This window comes from Phacochoerus africanus, chromosome 3, assembly GCF_016906955.1.
Source record: "Phacochoerus africanus isolate WHEZ1 chromosome 3, ROS_Pafr_v1, whole genome shotgun sequence".
Classification (NCBI taxonomy): Eukaryota; Metazoa; Chordata; class Mammalia; order Artiodactyla; family Suidae; genus Phacochoerus; species Phacochoerus africanus.
Genome location: NC_062546.1, coordinates 108,056,100 through 108,074,453, shown reverse-complemented (window position 1 = coordinate 108,074,453; position 18,354 = coordinate 108,056,100).

Sequence of the window (18,354 nt, the reverse complement as noted above, 5' to 3'; positions counted from 1 at the left end):
TCTAGAACTCCTCCTTTTTGGTACACCAACTACGTAGGAAGATGGAAAAACTTTAGCTGTGACCCAGAAATAATAGGAACAGATTTGGTGATCAGTTAGTGGTCTCCGGCATTACATTATACAATTCCCTAACATTGCAAATAACTCATTTTATTTTTTATTGGAATAGCTAGAAGTTTGCTGGTGCTATTGTTATAAACAGGTATTATGATATATTTTATAAAGTGAATAAAATCCAGTTGAATCTTGTTTTCTTTTTTTTCCCTTTCCCATACTTTTGCAAGTATCTTATACATATAAGATTTTCAAAGTTTGTTAAACTGCATTGTATTAATTATAATAATAAAAAAATGTGATAACCTCCTAGGTTACTGAAAAATCTAACTCCTACAATACCATTCATCCTTAAAAGCCCTGATCTTATAAAAATCTCACGAGATTATATTAAAAACTATGTCAAAGACAATGTGTGAGAGAGTATTTTAAATGAATGTACTTTAAACAAAAAATGTTTACCTTTCTTTCTTTAAGTGCTGGACAAATTCATTAACTGAATTATTCATTTAATAGAAGTTAATTGCATGCCTTATGCACTAGATATAGTCCTGATTTAATAGGAAACAGGTGAGACAAAGCCCTTGATCTTCTGAAGTCTCCATTATAGAAGGGCGAGAAGGAAGGAAGAGGCAGACAACAGAAAAGCAAACAAATTAAAAAAAAAGATTTCAGATAATGAAAAATATTAATAAAAATAAAACAGAATGCTTTAGAAGAACAAGCTATGGGTACATTTAATTTAGGTTACTTATTTAAGGAAAGACTTTCTGAGGCAGACCAACTTCATGGGCATGCTGCCTGTGCAGTCTCCAAATTCAGAAGACCCTTGTACTGGATTTAATGCTTTCCTATCACCAAACTGAAATTCTTAGGAATTTTACCTTTGGACTTGGGTTTCATAAGTGAAGTCTTAATGGGACATGGAACATGTACATCACCAAAGAAGGGATGCATAATGTGAGCACAGCCTTCCTTGTAGCCCCAGTCACCCATCATGTTCATGGTGACCCACGAGCATGTAATTCTGGTGGACCCATAGTGCGTGAAAGTTCAAGGTAAGCAAGTCACACATGGCACTCAGTTTAAAAGGATGCTGATAGCCCCCTTTCTTTGCAGAAAGAAGACAACGTTGTTCTACTAACTAGTGATGACCCAAGAGTCTTGTCATACCAGCCAACCACTAACACTGAAAAGGATAACATGGAAAGAAAGGAAGAGATCACTCCTTCTCGTTTCAATCTTTGCTTACTAGTCAGTAAGCCAAGGCAGACAATGTTGCACGAATATGTGCATATCTAGAAGTCAAATGAAAACCACTGAGTTATTGGCAACATTTCCATGTCTGCTGTTGTGGTCTGAACAAAATACATATGTATGTATGATCTGCAAAATACTAAGTATGTAATTTTGGTGATTCTGCATAGGAGTTAACTGCTCTTATATTTGCTTTCAAATTTTGTATTTCACAGTATAAAGATGAATGTTAAAATTTCTTATAATTTAATTTTTTTTTACTTAGAATGATATTAAACACAAATTCTTTAAACATACCATTTCAAACGGAGAGAGGGAGTATGGAAGAAAGGAGAAATATTTATATTTTAGTACCTTCAATTATACTTTGTTCTTGCCTTTTGATAAAAGGGAACCAATTTTTCATTGTGCCTCCCAAATTAGTAGCTGGCTCTACCCTATGACACTGGAGGTGAGATCTTCATGAGAAAAGAACTAAAAAGACCGGAGAAGTTCATGTCAGATATAAGGAAACTTCAATATAAATGATTGTAGGTGGAGACAGCTAATTGTGTTCTTGAAACAGAAAGAAAGCCAATGTCTCTGTAACAGCAAAGAAAGTGGTTCGAAGGCCAGAGTGGTAGGCTGGGGCCAGATCATGTAGACCTTAAAAGATTTTCTCCTCACCGTATTAGGTAGCTCACTGAAAGTTTAACACAAGGGAGCTACGTGATTGATAGCAATCCTAAAAACATTATCTTGATATGACAAGATGGAGAACTGAACTATTGCCAGAGGCTCCCTTCCTGTTGCAAACACTTTAGGAATGATATGTAATATGGTACAACTATCGCCAATACTTAGAATGTTGAGAGCTCAGGGTGTGAAATGCTTTTGCTTCCATACAGACTAGAGAACTCTCACTGGCACAAGAAAGTGGAGAAGCTTGGAGTGAGTCTAAAACCTCCTACGCAGACTGTAAGATTAATCAGAACCCAATTAATAAGACGGTGGGAGATTTGAACACCATATGCAAACTGGATGCAAGAGATATTTATTAGAACATATGCCAAAAAGTGGATGCATATTAATTTCAAATGAAAAATGCATAAATATTTCTTCAATGACTCTGACAAAAAAACAAGGAAGTAACAGCATATATAAAGATCACATAATCTGACCAAACACATGAAGGCAGCTAATATATTCCACAGATTTTAAACTATGAAGCATAATTTTCATGGATCATATAAAATGTGGAAATAATTAACTATTTAGAATTGAATGACTTTGAACCACTACTCACCAAAATTTGTAATACATCTAAAGTAGGATTAGAGTGAAATTTATGAAATTGTATGTAAGAAAAAAAAAAAAAAGACTGGAATTTTAAGACCAAAGCACTCACTTCAAGAGGTTTGAAAAATAATCAAAGAGGAAAAACAATAAAAGTAAAATGAATAAAAATTAAAATAGAAGCAAACATATAAAACAGAATATAAAGACATCATAAATGACTGACAAAGGCAAAAATAGGGTTTTTTTTTAAAACAAGCTAATAAAATGGACAAACTTAAAACAAGACTGATAAAGAAAAAAGGATGCTAATAAAACTTTTAATAATAGAAAGGGGATATGATTAAAGAACGAAACAAACAAACCATGAAGGTATACTCAGAAGAACTTTACATCAATAAATTTGAAAACTTAGATAATCAAAAGATTTTTAGACTTGCTGTCACAGATTTTATCAAGTTTTCAAGGGACAAAAAACTCTTTGGTTATAAAACATATCCAAAGAGTATCTTTTTATGAGACTAGTTTATCTTTACAGAAAACTTCATTAATGTACACTATAAAAATAAAAATGTTTGCATATTATACATGCAAAATGTTAAATATTATAACAACTGGTTCCAACAATATATAAAAAGTACCACATGATCGATAGGGTTCATATTGGAAATGCAAGATTGAGTGAACATGCGAGAATTTTTTACTACCATCTATCATGTTGAGATATTAAGTGGAGGAAAAATATGATCATCTCAAAATATGTAGTAAAACATTAAACTTAAATGACTAAAGTAAATAAAAGAAGATAAGTAACTAATGGATTCCAAGACACAGGGAGTAATCTTGAGAAGAGGTATGGGGGTGAGAGTGGAAGACACCCTACAATGCTGAACAATGTTTATGGGGATAGGAATGACCCATTTGTAAGAGAGATATTAAATATTTGGGTGGAGTGGCAACTGTTGGGTGAATTGAGAAAGCAAGAGTAACTATGATTCAGAGCAGAAAGGACATTGTTCCTTCTACTCATTGTGAGAGAGGTGAAGATAGTATGGATATAAATATTTGTAGTTGGTATAGTTTGTAGATGTCTATACATACAGGAGGAACATAGAGAAATTCCTCTCTGTGATGTGAAAACATCATAGTTTTTATCTTAATTTCTAGGTACTCTCCCATTGCATACAACCAGTTGGCAAATATGGAAATGTAAGATCAGAGGACAAAGACTTTAGCATTATCTTTTACACTACTGGAAGTGGATAACCATGCCTTATTTTATTCCATGTTTTCATTTTATTCAGTTATGTCTTATTGACTCCAATGTCCTGTATTTCTCACACCATCAGATATTCTAATAAACATTTATTGCTAAAGTTTGTCAATTTCATGAATATTTTTATAGAAAATGCTACTATCGACTGCATCAGATCCAATGTCAAATAGTATCAACTGTAGTGTCTTCAAAATCATTTTATGCTAAGTGCTCCCAGGGCTCAGTGCCAATGTAAAAATGTTTGAGCCCTAGGGAATATCTGTATGTTCAAAGTATATCATTCTCTTATACCCTTCCTCACTCAACTCTCCATGAGTGAGAAATAAACAAACACTATCTTCCATGTAATGATTTCTATGTGAAAGAATTTCTACATTTCTTAAAATAATGTATCATTTAAGTAGCAAACTGTTACAATTAGGAGAGCAATCAAGATGTATATTCCAGCTCCCTCAGTTGCTGTGATTAGATTTATGTTTGAAAGTATACTAATCTTTCTTCTAATAATGTTAAAGTGGTATTATTTTAGACCCGGAGACAAGAATCAGAGCTTTATTTACTGACTTAGAATTGTGGAATGTTAAAAAGCTGCAGAGGATTTAGGGATTTAACCCAACTCCTCCTTTTTCAAGTGAGGAAATTTCAGAATTTTAAGAAGTTCTGTGATTTGCCTGAGTAAGGAAAAGAGCTGAGATACAAATCCTAATTTCTTATTTAAGCCAGAATGTATTCCACCTTATTTTTATGAGGTCATTATGACATAGACTCCAGGTTGTAGATCGATTTGCTCCTCAACTGCTGCTGAGTTTATAAATTGTCTGCACTGATGTTAGTTGATTTATGTTGATGTTTCTCAACCATTTCTAATGCAAACCTATTTCTGAGGAGTAAGGACCTCCTGGGAGGGGGAGTTAACCTCCCCAACTCCATCCTTCACTGGGCTGAGAACCATGGCTTCTCCTTGACAAGACTGAAGAATTTTATTTTCCAGCTTTTGTTACAGAAACTGTTATAATACCAAGTATGCTTTTACAAATTATACATCTTTAATATACTCTAATTATCACACACAACCACCATCCCAATACAGACACACACACACACACACACACACACACACACATATCAGTGAAACTCATCTCTGATTTAGATGAAAACGCCTAGAGGGTAAAATATGATTATTTCGGCCTATTTGTTTGAGGGCCCTATGAAACTCCCTCTTTCAACTATGTACTTAATAAAAATGTTGACTAACATTTAATAAAGTTCTCATTATCTGGTTGGCATGTTTCATAATGTGTGCCTGAAGAAAGTTTTTAAAAGAGGCCCAGCTCCTATGTGTCTTAAAAAATCAAATTTATCCTAACTGTCCAAAATCTCATGAATGTAATAACCCAAACAATTACAATAAACTAAAGCTCTAGAGTTATAAAATGTTATTCTATATCCTTAAATTTTAAATGAAAATGAACCTTCATTATTAAACAAAAACCTCAGTGTTTTAAGGAATGTTTACTTAAGAAAACTACAGATTAGTCCACTCAATATTACTTTCAATAGATTTTTGGGGACTTCATAGTGTCACAGTTGTAGTTGGATAAATGAATACCATAAAATCTATTCAATGATCTGAATATTACATTGTCTAAGCATTAAATTTAAAGCTTCTTATCTTCACTTAATTGTTCATGCATCAGTTTAACAGTTCAGCACACAATTTCCAATTTGTCATTCACAAATTGAAAGTAAATAGCTTAGTGGGAGCTTGAGAAAAATAAAATTCTTTAGAAAGAAACAGTAGTTCATACAGTCTTTAAAATTCAAAATTAATGGAATGAGTTGTGATATTAACAGGATAGGGATGAAATAAAAAATCATATAGGTGGAAAGTTGAAAGGACCTGTGATCTCGCATTAAGTTCTTCAAAAATTCAAATCCTTTGTTACCAGTCTCTTGTTGTCAACTTTACTTCCCATTTTACCAGGTATCCAAGCACTCACTTTTTGAATAAAGCTTTACTTTCTTGAATCCCTTAGAGTGAACTGTTCCTATTTTAATGCTCTATTCTTAGTAAGCTTTTTTTTTTAAAAAAGCCTATTTTATATTCACTAGTTATTCACAAAGCAGTTTTTTATTTCCCTTAAAAGATATGTCCTGAAGATAGGGTTTGTAACATATCCATCTTTACCTCATTTACACATTTTAACTGAATATTTATGTGCAAAATTTACAACTTATAGACTGTTTCTAATTTCCTTATCTGCATTTATACCTGGATTATAACATCTGTTTTAAGTATTTCGTACACCTGGAACTCTCTCCTGTATTATGGCTACATACTGAAGTTTTTAAATTCAACAGCCGAATTAATGAATAATAACAGTAATTAATTAATAATAACAACAGTAATTTGTTTCTAAAGCACTGTTACCCCAGAGAACTTCCTGTAGTGATGGAAATATTCTGTATCTGTGACATTCAATTCCACAGCTGCTAGCTGCAGGTGGCTACTGAATACTTGTAATGCGGCTACTCTGACTGAATAAAGTTTTAATTTAATTTAAATTTCAACAGCCACATGTAACTTGTGGCTACCATATCGGAGAGAACAAATTCAAAGCACAGATTCCTCATCTTGGTTTGTTTTGATGGGTGCTTCAAAAAACATGGGGGTTCTATGGATAATTTTTGTAAAATCTGTGTAATAATTCTTTTCTTAAAGATTTACTGTTCTGAGAGTTCTGGGAGGCCATGTGGTAAAATTATATATATGCATAAATGTACTCATATATATGTATATACGTACACACACATACAGACATGACGTGAACATGTATGTATACATAAACAATTTATTTAATGTTTCCCAGTATAACTTGAGTATGAAAACTTCCACCCTACAATCAATACAATCAATTTCTTGGTATCTGTGCTTGCTTGCTTGCTTGGTTGATTAATAGATGTCATTTTGTTTTCTTATGTAGGTTCTACTTCCTGCTTTGAAAGCCTACATACTGATCCATACATACTATAAAAATTCTTTAGTATGTCTTAGAAGCCACTACAAAATAAAAGGCAAGCTGACATTCTGCACTCCAGTAAGACAGTTTACTTATTTATTCTGCTTACTCTAAACATTTCCCACAATCTCTCATTCTGCATATTTTCTATTTTTGTTTCCTGCCTATATCTAAAATCGGTTCACTCAATGCAGAAAGAATCTCTCTTTAAAAGAATAAGAATCCCTATTTTCTTTAAAATGTAATAGCACTATTGCCTTTATAGACTATTCTAGTCATTGGGAACTTGTGAAGCTCTTTATTCTAACAGTGCTTCTATTGTTACATCAGATCGCATCTTAATCATTCACTGCCAGTAGATCTTCTGTTATTTGGATATTACCTCCCTGGTTAATCTATGATGACCTTGACTGAAGGAATTCTATGCTATATTTAATTTCATTTTCTTTCCTAATGCACATAGTCATTGAATGTGTGAAATAATTATCTTTGATCTTATAAGACAGTCTTACTTTTCAATTACCTCAAAGAATACTTTCCCACATAGCCGATCCTTAAACGTTTTGTCTTTTTATGTGCTGCAGGGTTACTCAATTATTTTTAGACAAAATAGGTGGACCTATTTTGGAATAATTCTTAAATTTTATTCTTAATATCTTTTTATTATGAAAATAATACTTCTCCTTCTCTTATCTTAGCTAAATGATCCCAGTTTCTGTCTAGTCATCAGTCTTCATCTAGCTATGCAAAATTTTAGCCATAAAGGATGGCTCTGAGCCTTATCTAAGGAAATCTTAAGATAGAAAATAACTTGTAAATAGGAAATAAGGGAGGACTATATGGGGAGGGGGTGGTATCAGCCCCAAAAGTTGACATAGCTAATTGTAAAACTAATCTTTTTCATCTTAAAAGAAAAAAGAAAAACACGTGAAACTCAATCTCTTTTCATCAAGAATGAAGAAACAAATGATTAAGTCGGTCTTCCAGGAATTTAAACTTAGAGTATTAAGAAGTGCTTACTAAGACTTAGGATTTGATACTTAGACCAAAGATTCCCTTGATGGAAATGGCAGCAAAATGCAAGAGCCATTAGATATTAGAAAATTTCTGGCTTATAGCACCAAACACTTCTAGTCTCTGACATTTCTAGGAAATTCAACAAACATCCTAAAGAGAATGAGTTGACTACTCAGGGTATTTATACCCACAGGAAAGTAAGTTCAGCAATAAACAAAAATAAGTATTTTACAGAAATACCATAAATATTGATAAATAGTGTTATAATTATTTTTTACATATATGTTACAAAGATTTAACATTTATTAACATTAGTATTCTAAAAGGATAGAAATAACAGACTTTATGAAATTATGTTTATATCATAGACTTGATTTTAATAGTATATTTTAGTTTTATTAGATACAATGTCATAAGCAAAATAAAATGGTCTAGCATTTAAACTTTTAATAAATTTATATAGCAAACTGTATGTATTAAGACATATAAAATGAAATTTGAAAGCCAAATATACAAGTTTTGAGATTTTCAGTTAATGGATGCATAATATGCACAAAGTATTTTAGTGGCTGCAATTAAAGTTTTAAGAGATAATCTAACTACACAATTATATATTATACTTACTAGTTAAATATTACTTTAGAAATTCTAGAAATAATGCATTTCTTATTGTAAAAATGCTTAAACTACAATACTGTATTTTATTACAAATATTTATGTATCTATGTATTGATGTGGAGTGATCATAAATCAGTATTTTGTGTAATATAATTTGTTATTAATGTAGAAATCATTATAAAGGCAAAGATTTAATAGTTTTGGATAAATAAGATAGATTTTAGACAATCTAACCACATCTAAAATTATAACAATTAGCTATTTCTGGCAAAGTCTTTTACCTTTTCCTGACATAAATCTTGTCTCCAGTCTCTTACTAACTTCATTTACTTTAGCCCTCTTGTCTTCTGTCAGTGACCTTGAATTACCCTTTGAAAGTCAAACAGTTGAAAATTATTTTCTAGTGATAGGCCTTTGGTTCTAATCTTAAGCTATGATTGTCACTTGTCTGTTTATCTCGGCCTCTGAAAAACTGAATGAATCATCCAAGTTAAGGGAATTAACTATTCTGCTATTTTTTGAGCAGTTCTATTCACTTTAAGGTATCCAGTTGTAAGCAGAGAACTGATAAACTGTGCAATATCCCTGTTCTCTAATTCATATGGAAAACAGGAGTAATCAAGTTTTCAAATCTCCTAAAATTTTTAGCCCTACTTCTATATTATCCACTCAGCCCACTGTCTACAATATCTCATACCCCATACATCCTGGCTCAGAAGATGGGCCCCTAGGAGTTCCCGTCATGGCGCAGTGGAAACAAATCCAATGAGGAATCATGAGGTTGCGGGTTCACTCTCTGGCCTCGCTCAACAGGTTAAGGATCCGGCGTTACTGTGAGCTGTGGTATAGATCGCAGACACGGCTCAGATCTGGCATTGCTATGGCTATGGTGTAGGCCAGCAGCTACAGCTCCAATTAGAACCCTAGCCTGGTAACCTCCATATGCCACAGATGTGGCTCTAAAAAGACCAAAAAAAAAAAAAAAAGAAGAAGATGGGGCCCTGACTCTACGGCTGAGGCTTGTTGCAGCACCTGTGTGTAGGATTCTATGCTGGACTACTTCCTCTATTCTTACATTCCTCTTCTTTCTTTCCTGTGTGTAAAGATTTTGGCTATATTTTTATTTTATTTTATTTAAAAAATTTTATTAGAGTATAGTTGGTTTACAATGCTGTGCCAGTTTCTGCTATAACAGCAAAGTGACCCAGTCATACATATATACACATTACTTTTCTTATGTTATCTTCTATCATGGTCTTTCCCAAGAGATTAGATATAGTTCCCCATGCTGTAGAGAAGGATGACTATTTTTAAAATTGTTAATCATTCTTATGTTCCTTTCCTTAAAAAAAAAAGCAAACAGTAATCAAAAAAGTACCACCGTTAAAGCCTGTTTGAAAAATTCACCCTATGATTTCCATGAAATGCCTTACCATAAAGCCCAGGATGATACAATTTCTAAATACACCTCCATCCTCCTTTCCTGCCCCTCTAGCCTTCTATCTCTTCCTAAAATACATCAAGCTATTTCTTACTCCTGGTTTGGTGTTTGGATTTCAGCATTGCCAGATCCTCTCATGTTTCAGATTTAATTTAAACACCACCCTTTACAGAGGCCTTTCTTGAACCCCTTGCCTAACATAGACCCCATTATGAGTTTTGCCTACCAAAACACCATTTTATTTCATGTGCACACTTTATCTATATGTTACCATATTTACTTATTAATAATCTCCTTATATATGCTCATGGCTGCTTTATTCGGAAGCAACTGAAAATACAAGCTGAACTACATTATGCAAAAACTAGGGATTCATTGGCTAACAGAAAAGGTCAGAAGCAGAACTAGCTTGTGTGCAGCTAGAAACAGGAGACCAAGCAGGACCTGGATCCTCTATCAGATTTCTTGGTCTTACTTCCTTGAAGTTGGCACCACTGTCACTGAAAGCCTCACCTCGCATTGCCTTAACTCCAGGACCAACACCAAAATTTAATTCTCTTCCTAAAATTTAGTGCCGATCAAGTCCCTGATAACGACTGAAATGTTAGGCTACATGCTTGCCCTGTAACTAACCACTATGGCTAGAGAGATGGCATGTGCAGAGTTATTGAGGACCAGTCACATGCCTGATTCCAGTAGTCCGAAGTAGTGATGTTTGACTCAAAGCAAATGGACTGGTCATGGAAGAAGAATGGATCTTTAGAGTCAATCCAAGAGATTTTCACGGTAAGACTAGGAGCAGATGATGAATCAAAAAACACTGTAAGCTTTATGAAGGCAGAGTTCATCTCTCTTTTTCTTCATCACAGCCTGAGTGTCTAACATAGTACATGGCCAATAGGAAACTAATAAAATTGCAGAATGAACAATTCATGAATACATTCCCATCACTTCATCTATCTCTCACATTTCCTCTTGCCCCACCCCAGTTCATACGTATTTAAGTATCCACAAGTTCTATCTACGTTGATGTCATATTGACAGGTGAAGTTAGCATGTCCAAAAGCAGAGATGATGCCTGCCTCCAAACATTTGCCTCCTCCTATAACTCCTCCTTCAATTAGCAGCTTGCTGCACTTATCGTCATCAGGATGCTGCCATTCCTGGCACACTTCCAACATCTGACACTATCATCAGTACCTGATACTTCTATACATGAATGCCTCTTATATGTGTTTCCTCCTCTCCCTTCACGTTGTCACATTATTTTTTTCCAGATCATCTTTCCCAGTTCCCTTCTGATTCCCCTCTATCTGATGGCATTATGTACACACACAGGGACTTCTAAAATGAAATCTCATCACATCATTCTTCTTTTCAGAAAGCCCTCAAGTTATTCCAAATTATCCAAGAGTCTAAAGCCCTTAATGTGTTCTAAAACAATCTTTATTTCTTACCAAATACAAACCACTCCTTCTGTGGTTCTAACAAATTTCTCATATTTCTAACAATAAAGGGTTATTTCCTGTTTTCACCCCTTTGTTCCCATTCTTTGCCTTTTTTTCTTCTGATAAATCTTTCACTACACATCTTTCAACATTTCCATGTATCACATTTCCTATGAATTATTTTGACACTTCCATCTTCCCCTTTCCAAATATTAAAATCTTGCTTCACTGAATGAAAAGTCTGATTCTATAACATCTGAAATTATTTTTCCTATGTTTTGATCTCTGATAAGAATAAAGCTCAAAATTAGAAATTAAAAAATAATGAAGTTGATTGCTATAAACTACTGATTGTGATATGAGATGCTGAGGTAGAAGTGAAGATAACAGACCTAAACATTGTGATATGTCTGTTCCTTTACCCACTTTAAGTTGTCCCAACACCTTTAATATTACATTTAAGATAATAGTTAAAAAAAAAAAAACTTAAGCTTTTATGATGAAAAGCCTGATATAAAATGCAGCTTAAGAAATATAAAGTTTTGGAGTTCCCATCGTTGCGTGGCAGAAACAAATCCGACTAGGAACCATGAGGTTGCAGGTTTGATCCCTGGCCTCACTCAGGGGGTTAAGGATCCAGTGTTGCCATGAGGCATGGTGTAGTTTGTAGATGCAGTTCAGATCTGGTGTTGCTGTGGCTGTGGTGTAGGCTGCAGCTGTAGCTCCAATTCGACCCCTAGCCTAGGAACCTCCACATGCAGCAGGTGCAGCCCTAAAAAGACAAAAGACAGACAGAAGCAAGCAAGCAAGCAAGCAAACAAGCAAGCAAGCAAGAAAGAAAGAAAGAAAGAAAGAGAGAGAGAGAGAGAGAGAGAGAAATAGAAAGTTTTCATAATGAATATCCTTGCCTATGACTTGGACTGGGTTTCCCAGATTTGAGACCATGAGATTCTGGAATTTAAATGCTGGCTATTTAGCAAGGAGTGCTTTGAGGAGGAACAGGGTAAGGGGTGAGGAAGCAGTGTTGGGCATAAGGAGAATTAGAATTGCATTTCAGCACTGCAGGGAGGAAGGCATCAGACGATCCAGCAGGGAGCTCTGGATCTGGGATAGCTTTGTGGCCATGTTCCAAGTTAAGCAAGGCAAGGGGCTTAAGACCCCTGAAGATCCCTGTCCTTGGATGCAGAGCACCCTATGGAGGAGGGTGGCCTTGGATGTGGTGTCTGTCACTGTGGGTTGAACTGTCCCCTCCCACTGCACCTGCCATCAAAGATATGTTAAATTCCTAACTACCTGTTCATGTGAATATACCTTTATTTTGAAATGGAGTCTTGGCAGAAGTAATCAAGTGTAGATAAAATCATACAAGATTAAAGTGGGCCATAGTCCAAAGACTGGTATGCTTATAAAAGGAATGGAAACTTGAACACAGACAGCAGGAAGAATGCCAAGTGAAGATGAAAGCAGAGATTGGAATGATTCATCTTTAAGTCAAAAAATGCCAAGAATTGCTGCCAGCCTCTGGGAACTGGGGAGAAGCTAGGAAGTATCCACGCCTAGAGCCATCATAGAGCATGGCCCTGACCTGCCCTGAACTTTGGACTTCCAATCTCCAAGAACGGTGCAACAGTAAGACAATATATTTCTGGTGGTTTAAGCCATCCAGTTAATGGCGGTCTGTTACAGTGGTAGTCAGAAACGATGATGCTCTTTGCCAGAAGGTAATTCCTAGAAGGTCCCATGTGTGATAGCCAGAGCACCCCAGAGGCTGGGAAAAGAGCCTTGTCACAGCCTGGAAGCAGGATGAGGGATGCCCTGTAGCAGCCTCCAGAGCACTGGTTCTTTAACTCTTTGATGTCAAGAGACACATTTACAGTCTCGAATATTATTGAGGACTCCAAGAGCTTTTGTTTATGTGCCTATTATTCTTAAACATTCATATATTTTAAATGCATGCTCTTTATTTTAGAAAAGAATATTAAATTCTAAAATACTACTTTAAAGTTTTAAAATTTAGAAAGTTTTTGAAAAGCAAAAGAGCAGTGTTCTCACTTGTGTTTCTAAAAATAAAGTTTTATTGGCTAGGGATGGCCAAACTATGGCCCATGGCCCAAAGCCTGCTGCCTGCTTGAGGAATGCTCATGAGCTAAGCATGGTTCTTACATTTTTTAAATAATTGAAAAAGACACATCAAAACTAGGATATCTTATTACATATAAAATTTTATGAAATACAAGTTTCAATGTCCATAAATAAAATTTAACTTGAACGGAACCTTGCTCTGTTTACTTTACTGTCTAAAGCTACTTTCTGGCTACAATTCAATGTACAAGAGTTGTGACAGACTCCATGACCCCCAAAGCCAAGAATATGTACCATCTGGCTAATTTTAGAAAAACTGCTAACCTTTCTACTAGGCAAAAAGTAAGGTTATAGCAAGTAAAAGTGAAATAGAAGTATTAGAACAAATGGAACGAATCTCTGAAAAAAAAAAAAAAGGATGCATTTATACCTAATACCTTAGAACACTGTAGAAAATACAAGAATACATGAAACATACATTTCATTAACCATCAGAAAGATATTGTCTTAAACCCTAATTCTTCTAGAAAAACCACCTTGTATATTCATAAAAGAATGAGAGTGAAATAAGGAAATAACATCTTAATAGTCACAGACCCTCAACAAGATCTCAAGAATAATATTTTCAGAACTACTATATTTAAGAAAGAGAAGACAATGAACAGGTAGTTTTATGTGCACTTAACTTACATATAAATGTAAGTGTACATGTTATGTAAAATATGGACATTAGTTTACATGTATATAATAGTACTACTGATCACCTCAACTTTAAAAAATGTATAACGTAACAGAATTTTTCACTTTTGGATAATTGTATGTTAAGCTTTATCTTTAAGTACAAAATATAGAGCTGGAGTAAATTTTATGCAGGCTTGAGGTAAATGAAAGGTTACAATTTAGAAATGAAAATCCTTTGTTTTTTTCACAAGCTTGATAGCGCAAAAGGTCATTTGTCAGCCCTTATGTCCTCCTAAAATGGCCTTGATTGATAAGATGGCAATCCGAGACTGAGGTACTTTATTTTTGAACTAAAGAGGTGGCCGAAAAAAAAACATTACAAGACTTCTACTTTGGCACAGATAAGAGAAACAGCAAGAAACTGTAGATCCTTAAATCAAAACTAAGAGAACAGAGATCCAAGATCCACACAACAGGTAGTACGAATGATCTACAATCAGAGAAATGTCCTAGAATATGAAAGAAAGAACTCATTTAAAATGTGATTGCACAGCAAAGGGGAATAAAAAGCTACCCTTCAGACTGGCCTATCTAGCCAGGTAATTCTACCTCAGACCCTGAAGACTGGACTGTATCAACCCAGGACACTGACATTTCGTGAAATAATGTATTTTCCCCAAGCCTCTCCATTCCAGATTTCTCCTAACATGCTCCATCACACTGCCATATGCTTCACCTGTGTATCCTCATGTGAGAGGATGTTTCCTCAGCATTTCTATTTATAATACACTTTTCTGGTTCATCAATTCACAAAGGTAAACAGGAATATTGAGAATGTATTTAGAGTAAGAATTCAAGTATCTGTCTTACTGTCTCTTTTTTGTGGGTTTAGGGAGGGGAAGAAAAATTTTTAAAAAACTGTGTCTCATGTTTTGAGACTCAATTCATGGTATCATACCTGACAAATAGCAAATATATCTTCTTCCTAACTTACGTAGTAGAACACAGAAAGGCCTAACAAAAATACATGCATAGCAAAAAGATGCAATATAAAATCATGTTATTAAAATGTTACCACTATAATTATTTTGTATTTATGATATATGACAAAATGTATCTGTTTAAAAACTGATGGCTTACTCAAGATTTAAATTCTGTTCTAATATATGAAAATAATAAACACCACTTAATAGATTTATATGATAATAATAGGCCAGATCATTTTAAAATATTACAGTTTTTTCATCCAATTCTGTAGCATAAAAGCTATGTATACTGAGTATTTTTAAAGCAATGATAACTTTTTGAAAGCCCAATTTATGAAATCTATAGAAATTCAAAAAATCTTTTTGCTACCAAAGGGAACAAAATGAAAATCACATTTTCTCTTCCTTAATGTGTAATGGGCTCCTGGATCTTCTAGTGCCTGAGGGTTTATCAGATTGGAAGCATTATATAGATCTATGAAGAAAAACATTTCTAAAACTGAGAATGTATATAACCAATTAATGCTAGTAATGGAACATGATTCAACATTTGAAATTATTTTCTTTGATCAGATAGTTCAAAATCTCCTTTGCCCTTTCTGTTTAAATCAGGTAAATGAAATTTTACTTGAATTGGATTAAAGATACACATTTTGCAAAACCTAAAAGACAGATATATTCAATATTTCATGTCAATTTTGTGATTACTACTTATAAGCAATCTGCAACATTAAACCTTAGTAACTATTCCTTAACTTCCATAAGCAGAGCTCTATGGCCCTGGGTCCATATCAAGTACTATAAAATTGTTTGTAAAAATCAACAGAGGCTGAGTTTTGTGTATTTACTGGATTAAGATACTTTGCCAAGTTCAGGATCCATTATATAAGTCACAATCCTATCTTGAAGGAAAAATAGACCTATATCAGCCTTAATCAAAGAAAGTATGTTATTATCCAAGTTATTTTTACAATATATATCCTCATATTGAATATAATCTGAGTAATGTACCACATTCAACTTTTTCCACAAAGTGGTCTGAGCCAGTTTGATGATTCCAAGCCACTAATCAAAATTCTCAGAGATTATAATGTTGCTGCTTCTCCACCTTTAAAGAAGCACTAAAAAATGTCTTTTATGTAATCTAACCCTATGACTTTAACACAATGGAATTTGAAAATCCTGCAATTGGCAACTGATAAGAGAGATTTTGGCATATGAAATGTGGAAAGAAAGCAGGCTTTTATTTTATTTAATCATCAGATGAGATTTTAAAAAATGACAGAGGTAATATACCCCAAATAAGACCATTTCTCAAATAGATATTTAGAATGGCAGAAGAAAAGGAAATTTTAAAGCCTATTGCCACAATAAATAAAAGAAACACCTGCATGCTTTATATAAAATGATTCTATGTTTTATCAAAGTGAAACTGAACATCAAGCCGCAGAATTAATCAAGGTGGCTACAAAGCATTTGAACAGAAGCAGAAGTCTGACAAAGATGAATTGTGCAAAGAGATGCTGCTTCCAATTTTAGAAGAAAAAAATTACACAGTTCACCTTAATGAAGAAAGAGAGTTATGCACAGAAAATTCGGCAAGCCTCTACACTCACAACTTCCTTGAAAATTTTGTTTGGTGAAAACACGAACATCCCCATCCCCTATTCCACATCTAATTGAAGTTTTCATGGTACTATAACTCCCTATCAGTAAATTATACAATAATGTGCCATTTAGGACTAAATGTTTTTGCCCCGCCCCCATTCATATGTTGAAGCCCTAAACCTCAGTGTGCCTGTTTGGGGGGTGAGGAAATAATTTTGAGGTTAACTGAGGTCATAAAGCTAAGGTCCTGATCCAGTAGCCTTATAAGAAGAGATGTCAGAAAATCTTTTCTCTCTCTTTCTCTCTCTCTCCACACACACAGATACACACACACACACACACACACACACACACACACAGAGGCCATGTGAACACACAGGAAGAGAGTGGCCCCTACAACCCAAAAGGAGAGCTCTGATGAGACATCAACCTTACTAGCACCTTGATCTTGGCCTTCCAGCCTCCAGAACTGTGAGAAAATAAATTTCTGCTGTTTAAACTGCAGGATATGTGACATTTTGCTAAGGCAGGCTATGGATACTAAGACATGTACCTACCACACGTGTCAAATACAATCACACATACATCTCAGAGCATGGTAGACAGAGATACTGATTATTACCTATAACACAAATAATAATAATCCATTAAGTAGAAACTGAGATAGAGACAGGGTGATAAATAAAGAGCTATGCTGCTCTGGCAACTGAGCACCCAGGAAAATGGGAACTGAAAAGAAAGAATCAGGGGCAGGTGAGATGTACCTTGGGTGTTAAATCAACACTTATACCACCAGGAAGATTTTGCCCCCTAGCCTTCCCCTCCTCCCCATCATTATTCTTTTTTTTTTTTCATTTTTTAAGTTTTACTGAAGTACCCATCATGATTCTTAATCTGTGCTTGATAGTTCAATAATAACTGTGTAATTAATAAGAACAAAAGTTTACGAGTTGTATGAGCTTTATATAAGTATTCATTTTAACCAGTTGTTATTAAATTAAGCAAACTCATATTTAAAAACTCAGAAGATTTTTTTTTCCCTATAAGTTAAATGTGATATCTGTCAATAAACCAACCATTTCAGCAGGTTTTAATTCACTCAGTTTGGAGGGTCTGCAGTATTGTACACTAACACAGGTGCTGGGGAGATTAATGTGTTTAAGGAACACTGGGTTTCTAAGGACATCATAATGCAGGAAGACATTTAAAGAGAAACAACAATAGAATATGCTGTTATAACAACATGCGGTGGTAAGGGCTACACAAAAGTTGAGAACAAATGCCAAGAGAGGCCAAAAGGAGTCACAGATCCTGTCTGCTAGGGTAGCAAGTGATGCTTAAGTCTAGTCATGAAAGGTAAATAAGGGTGAATAGAGTCTCTATGGAGAAAGAGGGAGTATTAGGGTTCCAGAGAGAGAAAAGAGCTGATCAAAAATTAAGAAACTGTTAAAGAAAATGGAATGCCTACTCAATGGAGAGTGGGTTGATGTGAACAGATTTAAGTCCTGGAGCAAAGAGGCTGGAAATTGAAGAGATGGTCTCTGGGAATAACTTTAATGTACCAAGAGAGAAGTTTAGATTTTATAAGTGT